We start from the raw sequence: 14,212 nt of genomic DNA, 5'->3' as shown, positions 1-14,212 counted from the left end.
TGCCCAGTAAGTTTGTCTGTTGGCTATAGTCTGATCTGTGATCTATCAAATATTTTATTTATCCAACTTAAAAGATAAAGGATATCACTTGGCAGCATGTCATAAGTTTCACTAAATTGAAAAACAGTGATGTGTTCTCTTTTTAATCCATGGTTCTGCTTACATGTACAACAATAACAATTTACATTTGTAGTTGCAAAATATCCCAAAATATGGGGAAAGTAAGATGTAAGATGTCAATAACTTGAGTTGTCAGTAACATTTGCTGAGATTTTCTGCCCCCGTTCGCAGTGGCCATTATGGCAGGTGGGAGCGGAAAATATAGCGAGAAGGCCAAAAATCGGTTTTATGGCGTTGTGAAACCAGTTTGCAATCATCCGCTCTACCCATCAATGGTAGGCCAGATTTCCTGCCACGGCATGTCGGGAACATCATTTGCACCTCATTATAAGCCCTGCTTGCTGGAATCATCCCCCCACACTGGATCATCAGGCCAGGTCAGCATGCAATTAGAATGATGTGTTTCACAACAGGATATAAGCAACGTGCAGCTGGCGACCTGCACTTCATTCATCACTTTGAGGTTAGTTTGTGTGCTTTGCATCATGCAGCGCTCGCAGGAATCAGTGCCAGGCTTCGCAGGCAGCACCACATCCCTTTCAGGGGGGTGTCACAGGCAAGTCTCTACTATCAGACCAGTAAGGTGAGGGTGGCTTTTAATGGGCTGCAGGGCTAGGCCTGCACTGAGGAATGGGGGAAAGTGGCCTCAGACAGGAGAAGGGGCTGCAGGGCTGGGGTACGAGTGTACTAGGGGCTATGAGCGGGAAAGGTTACACTCAGACACATGACTGGGGGGAGGGAGAGTGGGGGTTATATGTTGAACAGTGTAAATGGCCTCCAGATGGGGATGGGTGAGGTCAACACGGGCCATAGGCACATCCACTTCAAAATGTTCAGGAGCTAACAAATGGACATGCAGAAGAAGCACAACTGGATCGAGGAATACAGGGGATGGATGGGGAGGTCTGTGAGGGAGGGAGACCTGAACATGAAGCTCCCCTGAGATGATTGGAGGGGTTTCCAAACTCACATAAGGGCCCAAGCTGGTCTGGCAGTGAGAGTTCTGCACCACCATCTTCTAGCCTGCAGTGATGGTGCAGTGTCCTGAGTGAGGGCTCTGAGGGCAGATAGGAGGGCAGGTCCTTGTACTGGGGGGGGTTGCTGAATACATTGGCAAGCAACTGAATTGTACATTTCCAAATGAGGAGAAAGACACAACATATTAGAAACCTTTCAATGACAGTGCAGGGAGCCTGCTGCCATAGTAGCCTGAAAATGCCCGATCTAGTCTGAAATCGGAAGCTAAGCAGACTGAGGCCTGGTTAGTACTGGGATGGGAGACTGCCTGGGAATACCAGGTGCAGTAGGCGCTAAGAAACAGAAAAGTGAAACAATGATGCCCATTCATGCAAGACTAATCCTGCAAAATGGCACAAATTGATCATCTTGTTTTAACCCCTTCTTTGCAGCATGTTCTCCAGAGTAATAAAGAATTCCATAGCAATTGGGCGAAAGGACAAGCTCCAGAAGCCTGTTAGAAAGTTGACGCCAGATGGTTCACTGAAGAGAAGCCTCAGGCCTCCCTCAAATAATCTCATTTCCTTAGTGAGCATTTATTCTCATGTTTATTCCCAAGAGTGTAGTGTTAGAGTGCAGTGAATGAGGCTTCCAGTGCCTGGGCTGAAAGCAGCATATCCAAGCGCCTGGCCAAAGCAATGTCATAGCAGTCAGTCAAGTTGTTGTGGGGGACCTTGATATGCATGCCGCACTAGCCATCATTTCAGAGGCGAGTACTCTTGACATCGGAACAAAGTCCTTGAACCCATATTCACTGTCGAGTCATTGACTGAAAGAGAACACTTGGAGGCTAATGCTAACACTTGTCTCTTTCTCAATGATACTATGGAGGCTGGATTTATCACTGCCTGCATTATCGCTTATAGGCAGGAGAGAAGAAGGAGGAGATTGTGACAGAGGCGCCTGTATCGCCAAAGAGAGGAGCAAGACCCTCAAGACTAAGGGCCAGCAGGGCCTCCTCCAGATGCAGGGGATGAGGCTTACAGAGGCATCGTGCGTAGGCAGCTTGCAAGACCCAGGATGTACAGAACTCACATATCTTATCCGCAGATGAGCAAGAACCAGTGTCGCCAACGGCTCTGCATGTCCAGGGATCTGGTGACTCACATTTGCCACATTCTCCAGGAATTGGTGCCACGGGGACTGGAAGGGCATCCATTGCCGGTGGCTGTGAAAATAACATCCGCTCTAAACTTCTAAGTCAGCGGTTCCTTCCAGGGCCCACTGGGGACCTTTTGTGGGACCTCTCAAGTGTCCACGCACAAATACATTCATGAGGGCACAGACATCCTTTTTGCCAAGACCCCAATTACGTCAATTTGACAGGGAGGCAAGACACCAGAGACATATTAGAGTATGCCAGAGAACCAGTAAGCCAGGACACCAGAGCACTGGGCTTTGCTGAGATTACAGGATTCCCACAGGTGCATAGTGCCACCACTGCACTCATGGCTGCGAAAGCTCCTTGGCAACAGGCACTGCAATACGTAAACCGGAAAGGCTAGCACTCGCTCAATGTGGTCTGTGACCACAAGAAACCGATCATGCAGGTTGGCGCCAGATAACCATGAAGCGTCCACAACTCATACATCTTGAGAACATCACAGATCCCGGACATCTTCAAGGGATCAAACAGGATCCAGGGCTGGCTTCTTGTTGACAAAGAGCACCTGCAAAGCACATGGCTGATGATACCCATGTAGCAGCCTCAGACCCCTGCATAGAGAAGGTACAACAAGGCTCATGGCATTAGCTGAGCACTGGTGAAGCACACCATAAGGATCCTAAAGATGTAATTCCGATGCCTGGACAGATCTGGTGGAGCACTCCAATACAGTCCCCGGAGTGTCGCACGGATCATCATGGCTTGCTGCATGCTGCACAACCTGGTGCTGCAAAGTGGGGACAACTTGCTAGATGAGATGGAGGAACTGCACATCTCCTCCAATGAGGAGGACCTCAAAGGGCTTGAGGGTTATGAATTCAAGGAAGACGAGGCAGCAGGGGAAGAGGCCATAGCATGGGCCAGACGAAGCAGGCATGCACCTGAGGCCCTGATAGCCACCAGGTTCCACCAGGAGGATGATGAGTTGTAATGAGTACCCTATTGGACATGAGCCCTCCTTCATGGGCCAGCATGAGCACTAGCATTGCAGTTCATCTCATTTCGCCCCTGCACTTCAATATGAGACTGAATAGTTACACATCAGGTTCACATTGTCCTGATCCTTTGAACGATGATGGACCCTTGGCAGCATGTGTCCTTGCTGAGATGGGGAGCTAACTGGAGGAGGGAATCCCGGCATCAGACATCAGAAGGTGATACCTCTTCCAGTGTCTCTCCAGCATCCTAGTTGCAACAGCACCCTGCAAGAGCCAGGAGCTATTGGTTGATCCTCAGTGGTCTCATAGCTGTATGCCTTCAATATGACAAGGCTCCTCAAGGAGAACCACCTGAAGCCATGGAACTACGCACTCTGTGTAACATCAATAGTTCACACTTAGGCAAGGGAGCTGATGACGTTCTGCTGCTGTCAATCCATTTATAGATAACTCAGTCATCTGTGGTGCATTCTTCCAAATCACAGTAACATCCGGCACTCTCAATTAGGGATCATGGGCTGCATTTATCCTCAGCTTGAGATGATGTGGATCACCTGAGCATGACGATGTCAAACACTTGCCTGCCAGACATAAAATGCCTCCTCTTTAGCACAGATATTGTGCCCTCATTGCTAGCTCTGGCCCTTGCCAAGTCCAAAATGCACACACACCATGAAGCCCTCAAGGGCATGCATCATTGCGAATAAAGAACGTACTTCAGCTTCAGTACATCCTTGTTCCTTTCCCATTGCTCCCCTACACATTGTCTAAAGCAACCAAATGCACTTTCAGAGCCTGCTCAAAACCTCTATTGCCTGCCAGATATGAACATTTGGAATTAGCATCAGTGAGCTGGTGAGTGGTCAGGTGACGGGACACACAGCATTGCATCCTTAGTTCATGATGAGACCCTTTTCCCCGCAAGACATAGAACTACAGGGTGAGAGACGCACAAGGTTGGACTTTCAAGTGCCAGGATGGTAATGTGGCTGAGAGGGGCTGAGCGTCATCACCTTGAGGTAGCAAGGTGTCCCATTTATTGGTGAGCTTAGCAGATGTACACCTCTGAAAGTTGATAACGCAGTTGGCTGACAACAGCGCACATGAGGTCTGAGTATGGGCCTATAACATGAAAACCCCGCCAAGAGGCAGAGAGCACATGGAGTTGCACAATATATGACCTTTTTCCATGTGTAAATACATCTCTTCTTGTACACTGCACCTTCACCCTTCAAGAATGTAGATGATGTAGGAGAACACCTCGCCTCAATCTTACACGGCCAAGAGTAAACATGACATGACCCTTCAAAGCATGTGAATGAGGTTTGTCCCACAAGCACACTTGACATTAAGGTTAACACTGATGCCAAGAATGATGTTCAAAAAGGGTACACACTGTGGTGATATGGAAGCACACTACTTTGACGAGAAGCCCATAATAGCAACCTGTGCAACAATTCGGGGGAGGGACCTTGGTGTGTCATCTGATTGACTGCAACACAGGTCATCATAACAAGGAGGCACGTACAAGACATGTGTAATGGGTACGATTCTATTTACAGTTGTGAACATGATATACATGTTGTGAATACCCATGCCACCGTTGTGCTCCTATTATTTTATTGATTCCCTAATCCTACTGCTATGTCTGGGTGCATCCTCGACATTTACAGTGGAGGTGGAGGTGGAGGCACCCTGCTCACTGCTACGCCCTGTGTCTGTGATGACTTTGGCAGGCATCCTCTGGAGGACCCGGGCCTGCTTTGGGTCTCCTGCTGTCAAACAGGTACACCCTACTCAACCTGTGGAGCTTGAGGTGATGGGGTCACAGGAAGAGGGGATTGGGATCGGCTGGACACTCCTGCAGTCACCAGAGTGAATGGCCCTGGGTGTCCAATTGCTGGTTCTCCTCCTTATGGATGCCTGAGGGACCCTGGATAACTCCTCGAGGGGAAGGGGCAACTGGAATGAGATTGAGGTGCCCCGCACTCCTCTAACATTGACACTGATGGATGCCACCAATGCCTACACCAATGAAGTGCATATCCTGAAGCAGTGCAGAACTGATGTCCTGGACCGAAGGGTCTTCATAGCTGCCGCCATCCTATCAGCCTTGACATCAGTGCATTAGCATGATGACACGATTACCTCAGACTGAAGGCGGACGGACTCCTCTAACATCCTCTAACATGCAGCTAACATCCCTTCCTGATAATCCCCTGCTTGTCTTTGCAGCTCCTGCAACTGATTTAGAATTGAGCCCAGAGGCTCGTCATCTGACTCAGACTCAACTGAATCGTGCCTCCATCAGTCCTCTGAGTGCTGGTGACCTCAGATGTCTCTGCCTCCATCAGAGTGTGCACTGGGCTCACCAGATCGTGACCCCCAAGTTGCTCTAGATCTAGGCCCCATTGAGGTGTGAATCTCTGCACTGGTGGAGGGTGTGAGTGAATGCTGGTATGGGTTTTCAAGGCTGCTGTGTTCTGGTTCCTCATCCGAGGTATCCTCGGGGCTGGAGCTGAGGGCTTGGTTGGCTGAGGGCATCAGGCACCTGGCAGAGGTGCCTACGAAGGAAAGCAGAGATAATTAGTGCATGACAGCTGAGTAAAAAACAGGAGCATGCACTCACAGTAGGGTGGACTGATGGATGATCTGGAACAGGATGCTCACGTGGGTGTTTGCCGCCAACCTCACCATCGCTGCAGGCACTGTCCACATCCTTTCCAGCCAGCTTGACGGCTCTGTCCTCCATTAGGACCTTGAGTTCTGGCACTCCATCCCCCAGTCTGGGACCTCTCCCTGCAATTGTGCACAATCTTCTCCTGCATAAAGATGGATGGAGAGACTGTGGGAAAGACATATGCCAGGGCAGATGAGAAGGATGCCTGGCATGGGGGTGCTGAGTGGTGCCATGGATGGGATGAGAACACGATCTGCAGAAGAGATGAGAGAGTGAGTGGTGATGGCCATTGAACAGGTAGTGCGTGAGATCCTGTGAATGACTGATGGGCTTGTGATTGTGTGAGTTGGGAGTGGTGAGATGATTGACTTACCCTGGCAGCATAGATGAAACCATTCATCCTCTTTCTACACTGAGTGGCTGACCTCTTCTGTGCAGCGTTGGCACTTACCACTGCTGCCACCGCTTCCCAAGCCTTTGTGGTGAGCTTGGTGGACCTCCTGTGGCCAGAGCGGTGGTAGAGGACATTGCAGTGAGCCTCCATGACGTCCAAAAGGCAATCCAGTGTTGCTTCACTGAAATTTGGCGCTGCCATCTTCTTGGCTTTCGGGGCCATGTCTTGAGTTAAGTAGTCCTGGGCTGTAGGCATTGAGAGCTGTGCACATGGCTGCAGTTTAAATATGACGCCCAGAGTGAAGAGGCGCAGTCACGGTATGGCGGGCGAATCAGAGGCCGCCTGCCAGCGATATGGCTTTTTTCCCGTGCCTGAATAATTAATGGGGTGGGAAGCAGATGATACTGTCGGGGCGACATTAGTCGTCTCAATTTCTCTGCACCTCTCACCCATTCTAATCTCTCTCTCGCTGAACTTACTGCACTCCGTTCTCTCAGGTCCAACCCTGACATCGTCATCAAACTCGCTGACAAGGGTGGTGCTGTTGTTGTCTGGCGCACTGACCTCTACCTCGCAGAGGCTGAGCGTCAACTCACAGACACTTCCTCCTACCTCTTCCTGGACCATGACCCCACCACTGAACATCAAGCCATTGTTTCCAGAACTGTCACTGACCTCATCTCCTCTGGGGATCTTCCTCCCACAGCTTCCAACCTGATAGTCGCCCAACCTCGGAGGGCCCGCTTCTACCTCCTACCCAAAATCCACAAACAGAACTGTCCCGGTAGACCGATCGTCTCAACTTGCTCCTGCCCCACAGAACTCATTTCTCGTTATTTTGACTCCCTTCTCTCTCCCCTTGTCTAGTCCCTCCCCACCTACATCCGTGATTCCTCTGACACCTTACGTCACATCAACCATTTCCAGTTCCCTGGCCCCAACCGCTTCCTCTTCACCTTGGACGTCCAATCCCTCTACACCTTCATCCCCCACCAGGATGGTCTGAGGGCCTTTAACTTCTTCCTCGAACAGAGGCCCGAACAATCCCCATCCACCACTACTCTCCTCCGTCTGGCTGAACTTGTTCTCACACTGAACAATTTCTCCTTCAACTCCTCTCACTTCCTCCAAATAAAAGGTGTGGCTATGGGTACCCACATGGGCCCCAGCTATGCCTGTCTCTTTATGGGGTATGTGGAACATTCCTTGTTCCAATCCTACTCCGGCCCCCTTCCACAACTCTTTCTCCGGTACATCGATGATTACTTCAGTGCTGCTTAGTGCGCTCGTCGGGACTTGGAAAAATTTATTAATTTTGCTTCCAATCTCCACCCCTCCATCATTTTCATGTGGTCCATCTCTGACACTTCACTTCCCTTCCTTGACCTGGCTGTCTCAATCTCTGGTGATAGACTGTCCACCAATATCCACTACAAGCCTACCGACTCCCACAGCTACCTTGACTACAGCTCCTCACACCCCACTTCTTGTAAGGACTCCATTCCATTCTCTCAGTTCCTTCGCCTCCGTCGCATCTGTTCCGATGATGCTACCTTCAAAAACAGTTCCTCTGACATGTCCTTCTTCCTTAACTGAGGTTTTCCACCCATGGTCGTTGACAGGGCCTTCAACCGTGTCCGGCCCATCTCCTGCGCATCTGCCCTCATGCCTTCTCCTCCCTCCCAGAAACATGATAGGGTCCCCCTTGTCCTCACTTATCACCCCACCAGCCTCCGCATTCAAAGGATCATCCTCTGCCATTTCCGCCAAATCCAGCATGATGCCACTACCAAACACATCTTCCCTTCACCCCCACTGTCGGCATTCCGTAGGGATCGTTCCCTCCGGGACACCCTGGTCCACTCCTCCATCACCCCCTACTCCCCAACCCCCACCTATGGCACCACCCCATGCCCACGCAAAAGATGTAACACCTGCCCGTTCACATCCACTCTCCTCACCATCCAAGGGCCGAAACACTCCTTTCAAGTGAAGCAACATTTCACTTGCATTTCCCCCAACTTAGTCTACTGCATTCGTTGCTCCCAATGCGGTCTCCTCTACATTGGAGAGACCAAACGTAAACTGGGCGACCGCTTTGCAGAACACCTGCAGTCTGTCCGCAAAAATGACCCAAACCTCCCTGTCGCTTGCCATTTCAACACTTCACCTTGCTCTCTTGCCCACATGTCTGTCCTTGGCTTGCTGCATTGTTCCAGTGAAGCCCAACGCAAACTGGAGGAACAACACCTCATCTTGCGACTAGGCACTTTACAGCCTTCCGGACTGAATATTGAATTCAACAACTTTAGGTCTTGACCTTCTCCCTCCATCCCCACCCACTTTCTGTTTCTTCCCCCTGCCTTTTGTTTTTTTCCAATAAATTATATAGATTTTTCTTTTTCCCCCCTATTTCCATTATTTTAAAATATTTTTAAATCTTTTATGCTCCCCCCACCCCCACTAGAGCTATACCTTGAGTGCCCTACCATCCATTCTTAATTAGCACTTTCGTTTAGATAATATCACCAACTTCGACACCTATGTGTTCTTTTGTTCTGCTGTCTGTGACATCTTTTGATGATCTGCTTCTATCACTGCTTTTGCCTACAATCACACCACCCCCCTCCACTTCTCTCCCCCCACCCAACCCCACCCCCCGACCACCTTAAACCAGCTTATATTTCACCCCTTCCTGGGATTCGCCTAGTTCTGTCGAAGGGTCATGAGGACTCGAAACGTCAACTCTTTTCTTCTCCGCCGATGCTGCCAGACCTGCTGAGTTTTTCCAGGTAATTCTGTTTTTGTTTAGTAGTAGAACTCAGATGCAATTTTTTATGATAATGGTAGAAGTTTTCTAAAAAAAGTGCCAAGGGTGAAATTTGTCTCCAGTAGTAGCTCAAAACAGGCGATAGTGAACTGGCAGCCTGTTTGTTATGCATTCTGTTCAAATTTCTGCCTAAGTTGCATGGCCACACCACAACCAAAAATTTCCTGTGCAAGCTGCAGACATTTTGACTCCCACTGTGCAATTTAAAGGACCCCTGCACTTAAACAAAGTGCCCGCGCAATAGGAAATAAAATACTTTGGCAGGATGTAAAGTCTGCATAAAGCAAATGAATGACTGGGAGTGGGCTGCATATGCTGCAGTTTGGCAGTGTAAGCCCTTTGGGCCGAGGATGGGCCAACATGCCGGCACAGAGAAGAAAAACAGTGTGAAAACCCGGTTCAAGTGACCAAGAGTGGAACACCATCAAGAAGAACTGTCCAGGCAGGGGAGAGGGAACAGGGGCAGGAAAAGGTGTCAGTTCAGTTAAAAAGAGAGGAGCAGAGAAACAGGCTGCAACTAAGAAAAGGGCTGCTGTAGCAGACTTTTAAGTGAAGAGGGCTCATCGAAGGCCTTGATAATCAAAGAGAGCTCCGGAGAATCCCTGAAGATCCAAGAAGGCAGCCGAAGTTTGGGGACTCCGTGCCGTGGACCTTTGGGGCAAAGGTACCCCTTTGGAGCAGTAGTGTTCTGCTTGACATGGCTGAAGAGCTGAAGTTGTGCTTGTGAGTTGGTACTTGAGTGTATACTCAAGAATCTAGGGGAACAGAATCTCGGGAGACGAGATTGAAACTCTGTGAGGTGGGCTGTCATTGATGCCACCTGAGTTGGAGCTACTTTTGGAGAGAAGTTCCAGGTTAGATCTGCGAGGATGAAGATTGGAAGCTCTCATGACAGAGATGGAGTTCAGTGAGATAGGTTGACTCACAGGGTCACTGATGTCTGGGCGGATTGTTGAAAATTCCATGGAACCTGTTTTTGCTGCATTTGACATTTATTGTGTAGTGTGACGTGTTCGACCACAGTTTGCTTGTTGATTCACATGGGCCTCATATTAACCCTGAAATGTTAAAGTATATGATAGATATTGTAAATTGGTTTATCTTTATGACCTTGTAGTGTAAAATATATTTTTGCTTGTTTAAAATCCATGGAATCGTGTGGCTTTATTCACTTAGTGTTTTGAATCTCAAACTTTGTCTACTTTAAACAAAACGTTATTGATCCCTAACCTGATCTCATCAATAACTTGGGGGTCTGGCCAATGATCATTATATTAGTATTGTACCTTGCAAGCATTTGTTGATAATGATTGTGAACAGGTTTAAACATTGAGTATTCATGTGAAAGGTATTTACACATTTATAAATGATCCAATAAACAGGTCTATCTCCAAAAATAGTTCCTGTTCTTCATGGTACCCAATTCCTGATGACTGTGATCCATTAAACCTGTCTTTGAATATCAATCCTTTGTAGAAATCACCTCAAGGCAGTCCCAAAGGCTGTCATTAAAAATATGTTTCGCAATATTTAATAATATTTTTTAGAAATACTCAACATGGTATATGATTTTGGAAGTTCTGATAGATACTTCATAAACTTCAATATATTGCATAAAATGATGTTATGAGAATCGATGCAAATCGATCCTTATTTTGTGGGTAATGTAAAACTCTTTTGACTACGTATATGGTTATAATGAGAATGAAAGTTAGGAATGTAATGAAGTGTCTTGTGTTAAAGTATTCATATATTCAGAATAATTCTGTTTGAGCTTTTGGACTGAACCAAAGCCTATTTCTTTGTGCAAAACTAAAAAAAAATGTAAGTATAACACAACCCGGTGGCCAAAGATTCTCTTTAACATTGTAAGCATGAAATTTTAATTTCAAATCAAATACAGTACTTGTATAATAAATCAATATCTGCTGAAACATCTTTATTTTTGTGTACATGTGGTATCACTTAAATTTTAAATATCTTATCATTGTACCCTTGATTCTTAATTTTGTGAATAATGTGAATGTGGTTTGCTTTTCAAGTGATTCTTTTTTAGAAAAAATACCAACTGAAATTGTTCAGTAATTTCTTCCCTTACTTTTTTATTGACGAAATCTTCCAGCTAAAGAAGAGAAATTATTAGCTATTCCCAGTGTTGCTGAAATCCGCAGCCAAGCAAGGCAGGTCAGTCAGTGCATCCCCTACTTTCTGACATTTCAAATTACCTGAATAATACCTGCAGCAATCTCCAGACCTAATTAACATCCCATGCAATTATGGCTAGGTCTAAATGTACAACCTGTCTGAAGGAGCTGGAAGCAGCTTAGATTTTTTTTCCCAGACTAGCTAGCATTGTTGCCTGGCTTCTTATGCAAAATTGTAGTGTCTTCTGGTATTTTTGTCAGCGCAGCCTAAGTTGTTTTTCCATCAAGTAATCAATGCATTGCTGAATGAGTTCATTTTAATGCACTCAATCATGCCTCTAATGTTCATAGCTTACGGGTGTAGGCATCAGTAATGCAGGAATGTTATATGGCTTCAGTTTGGGCCATTTCATAAAATATTCATGGAATCAAAAATGTGCATCAAAATAGCGGCTGGGTGAATTACATTTATGTGGCTGATGTTGTGGCAGTAGAACATTGCCCATGTCAGTGTCAATATTTTGAAGATATTTTTTAACAATTCAAAATTAAACTGCATATAACCTTTTTTGCATGTTGTTAAAGTATATAATATTCCTATATTAAAGAGTTGTTTTGGTATCAAAAGGAAGATAAACAGGCAGATGATAGCTACATTCTTTCAACTCCATTTAAATAAAGCTTTTAAATGAACGTTCTCATTGCCCTTGAATCGTATTGATATTCTTTCTGGTACGTTTTTGATAGTGTATTATTTATCTGCTTCACATCATTTGGTTTTCCATTGTCAATGTTTATTTGCTTCTCATTGTGTCTTTCCATGGTCAATGTTTTAAGTTTACTGTGTATTGTACTTTTTTCAGGAAGTGCACCTGCTGTGTATTAGAATCAGACAGTGTACAAATTTAAATATGCCGGTTGAGCTTTCTGCTGTGATTTTCTTCCTATTACAATGAATGGACAGGAATCTGTAGAAGCAGAAAACCCCTGCAGATCTATATTTAGCCTTGCTTATGAAATTTTGTCTACTCAGTTTTTTTATTGCCAGAAGTCAATATCAATCGAAAATATCTTTAGCATTGTGTGATTAGCAAGGTATTTAAATATTCACGCTTAGGAATTCTTAGTGTGACAGAAATAATGCACTAATTACTGAACAGTGAAAATAAATTAAACAATCACATTGATTAAAAAGAAAAAGAAAGACTTGCATTTATATAGCGCTTTTCATGACCAGCAGACAGCTCAAAGTAGTTTAAAGATAATGAAGTACTTTTTTGAAGTGTAGTCACTGTTGTAATGTAGGAAATCATATTTAATTCTAATGACATATCCAACTGATTATCTATGATGAAAGCAAAACCTTGAAAGCAAAGTGCTGACCATTGTTCTGCTATTAACACATTCTGCAATCTTACTTAATGCCATTATCAGAAACTTCTTTAATCTTTACCACTACCATTCCCTTGGTCTTGTGTCCATGACATATTTGTCAATCTCTCCTTAGCTCCCACCTATCCCTGACCTTCTATCTTGCTCCACCTTCCACCCTCTCCTAAACTTTATAAAACCCATCACATTTCTACTTCTCTTCAGCTCTGAAGAAGAGTCTAATGGACTTGAGACATTAACTCTGTTTCTCTCTCCACAGATGCTGCTAGACCAGCTGAGTTTTTCCAGTATTTTCTGTTTTTATTCATCTATGATGGCTAATAAAAATTAAATTGCTTATTTTGTTAAATAATATTTTTGTATTCTGTATTTCCTATTGATGAAATCCAAAAAAAAATTTCCTACTATGTAAAAGAATTAAAGATATTGAACGTCTAAGGCTAAATTGTAATGTGCTCAGCACAAACTAATGTGAGATGGCCTCCTGACACCTCAGGGTTTTAGTACAGTTGGTAGTCTTCTGAGTTATACTACCACTTTTACATTAATATGCACCTTAAAAGCTTCACATCCATGTGAATTGGCAGTGTAACTGCACCCTGTTCACATTGTGTATTAAATGATGAAGTATAAACAGCGTATATAATAAAGTTTAGAATAATGACTGCCACCAGCCAGGCTAAAACCAGGGGCAATATTTTGACGCTGGTATTTTCCTTTGTTGAGATTTTGAGTAAAGCTGGCTTGAATCTCCTTTGATGTTATGTGAATAAAAAACTTAACACTTGTATCAGGCTGGTATTTTAATATTATGCATATAATTGATTTTTATTTTAAGTGGAAACCAAGGGAGATTACATTTGCTTGCAAAGCATCTTACCTAAATGTAATCTTAATGCGACCTGTAGCAGAAACATATATTTAAAATTTTTGCAAATTCTTTGTTTCTAGAAAAATACTAAGAGTGGAAAGGATTAGTTATAAGAAAATGACTGTTTCTGTTCATTCCAAGGAAAAGGGAAATATTATTTATCAGCAGTTATGTATCAGCTGCATCATAATATGGTACATTTGAGACAAATACACAGTTTCAGGTAGTGTACGTTATCCACAAATTGTATGATTTTTTTGGAATGTGCAAAGACAAGCATCAAGGGTTATGATTCTGAATAGAATATAGTACTTAGGTCATATTTTATCATTGTTTCAAAAATCTGATTACTTCTTGAATGGTGCTGTCATTAGAACAGCTAAATTAATACATTATAAGGTCTGCATTCTGTTCAAGAAACAGTGGCAAAACAATGCAAAGATGATTCAGAGTTCAGAAAAAATAGCTGAAGTATCTGATATTTAAATATAAAGTAACAATTAATGTCACATGGCATGATGTAAGTTCAAGCTCTCATCACCATACTTGTCATAAATGATTAGCTGCCCAAAGAGAGCAGAACAGGCTTGGTCCACAGCTTTTGCACTAGGGACGGGGAACTAAATTCAATATAAAATTTGTATTCAGTTGATTCCCTAAG

At 44.9% G+C, this 14,212-nt stretch overlaps 1 protein-coding gene and 1 pseudogene across 1 annotated transcript in view; both read left to right on the top strand.

The window, feature by feature from the left end:
* Positions 1 to 14,212, top strand: part of ttc29 (tetratricopeptide repeat domain 29) — a gene marked incomplete at its 5' end in the record, with an annotated part of 323,828 nt that overhangs the window by 19,128 nt on the left and 290,488 nt on the right. The window lies entirely within an intron of this gene.
* Positions 1,312 to 1,430, top strand: LOC121285602 (annotated as a pseudogene).

Source organism: Carcharodon carcharias, chromosome 1 (assembly GCF_017639515.1).
Source record: "Carcharodon carcharias isolate sCarCar2 chromosome 1, sCarCar2.pri, whole genome shotgun sequence".
In the NCBI taxonomy this organism is placed as follows: domain Eukaryota; kingdom Metazoa; phylum Chordata; class Chondrichthyes; order Lamniformes; family Lamnidae; genus Carcharodon; species Carcharodon carcharias.
This window is presented reverse-complemented; position numbering and strand designations above follow the sequence as displayed.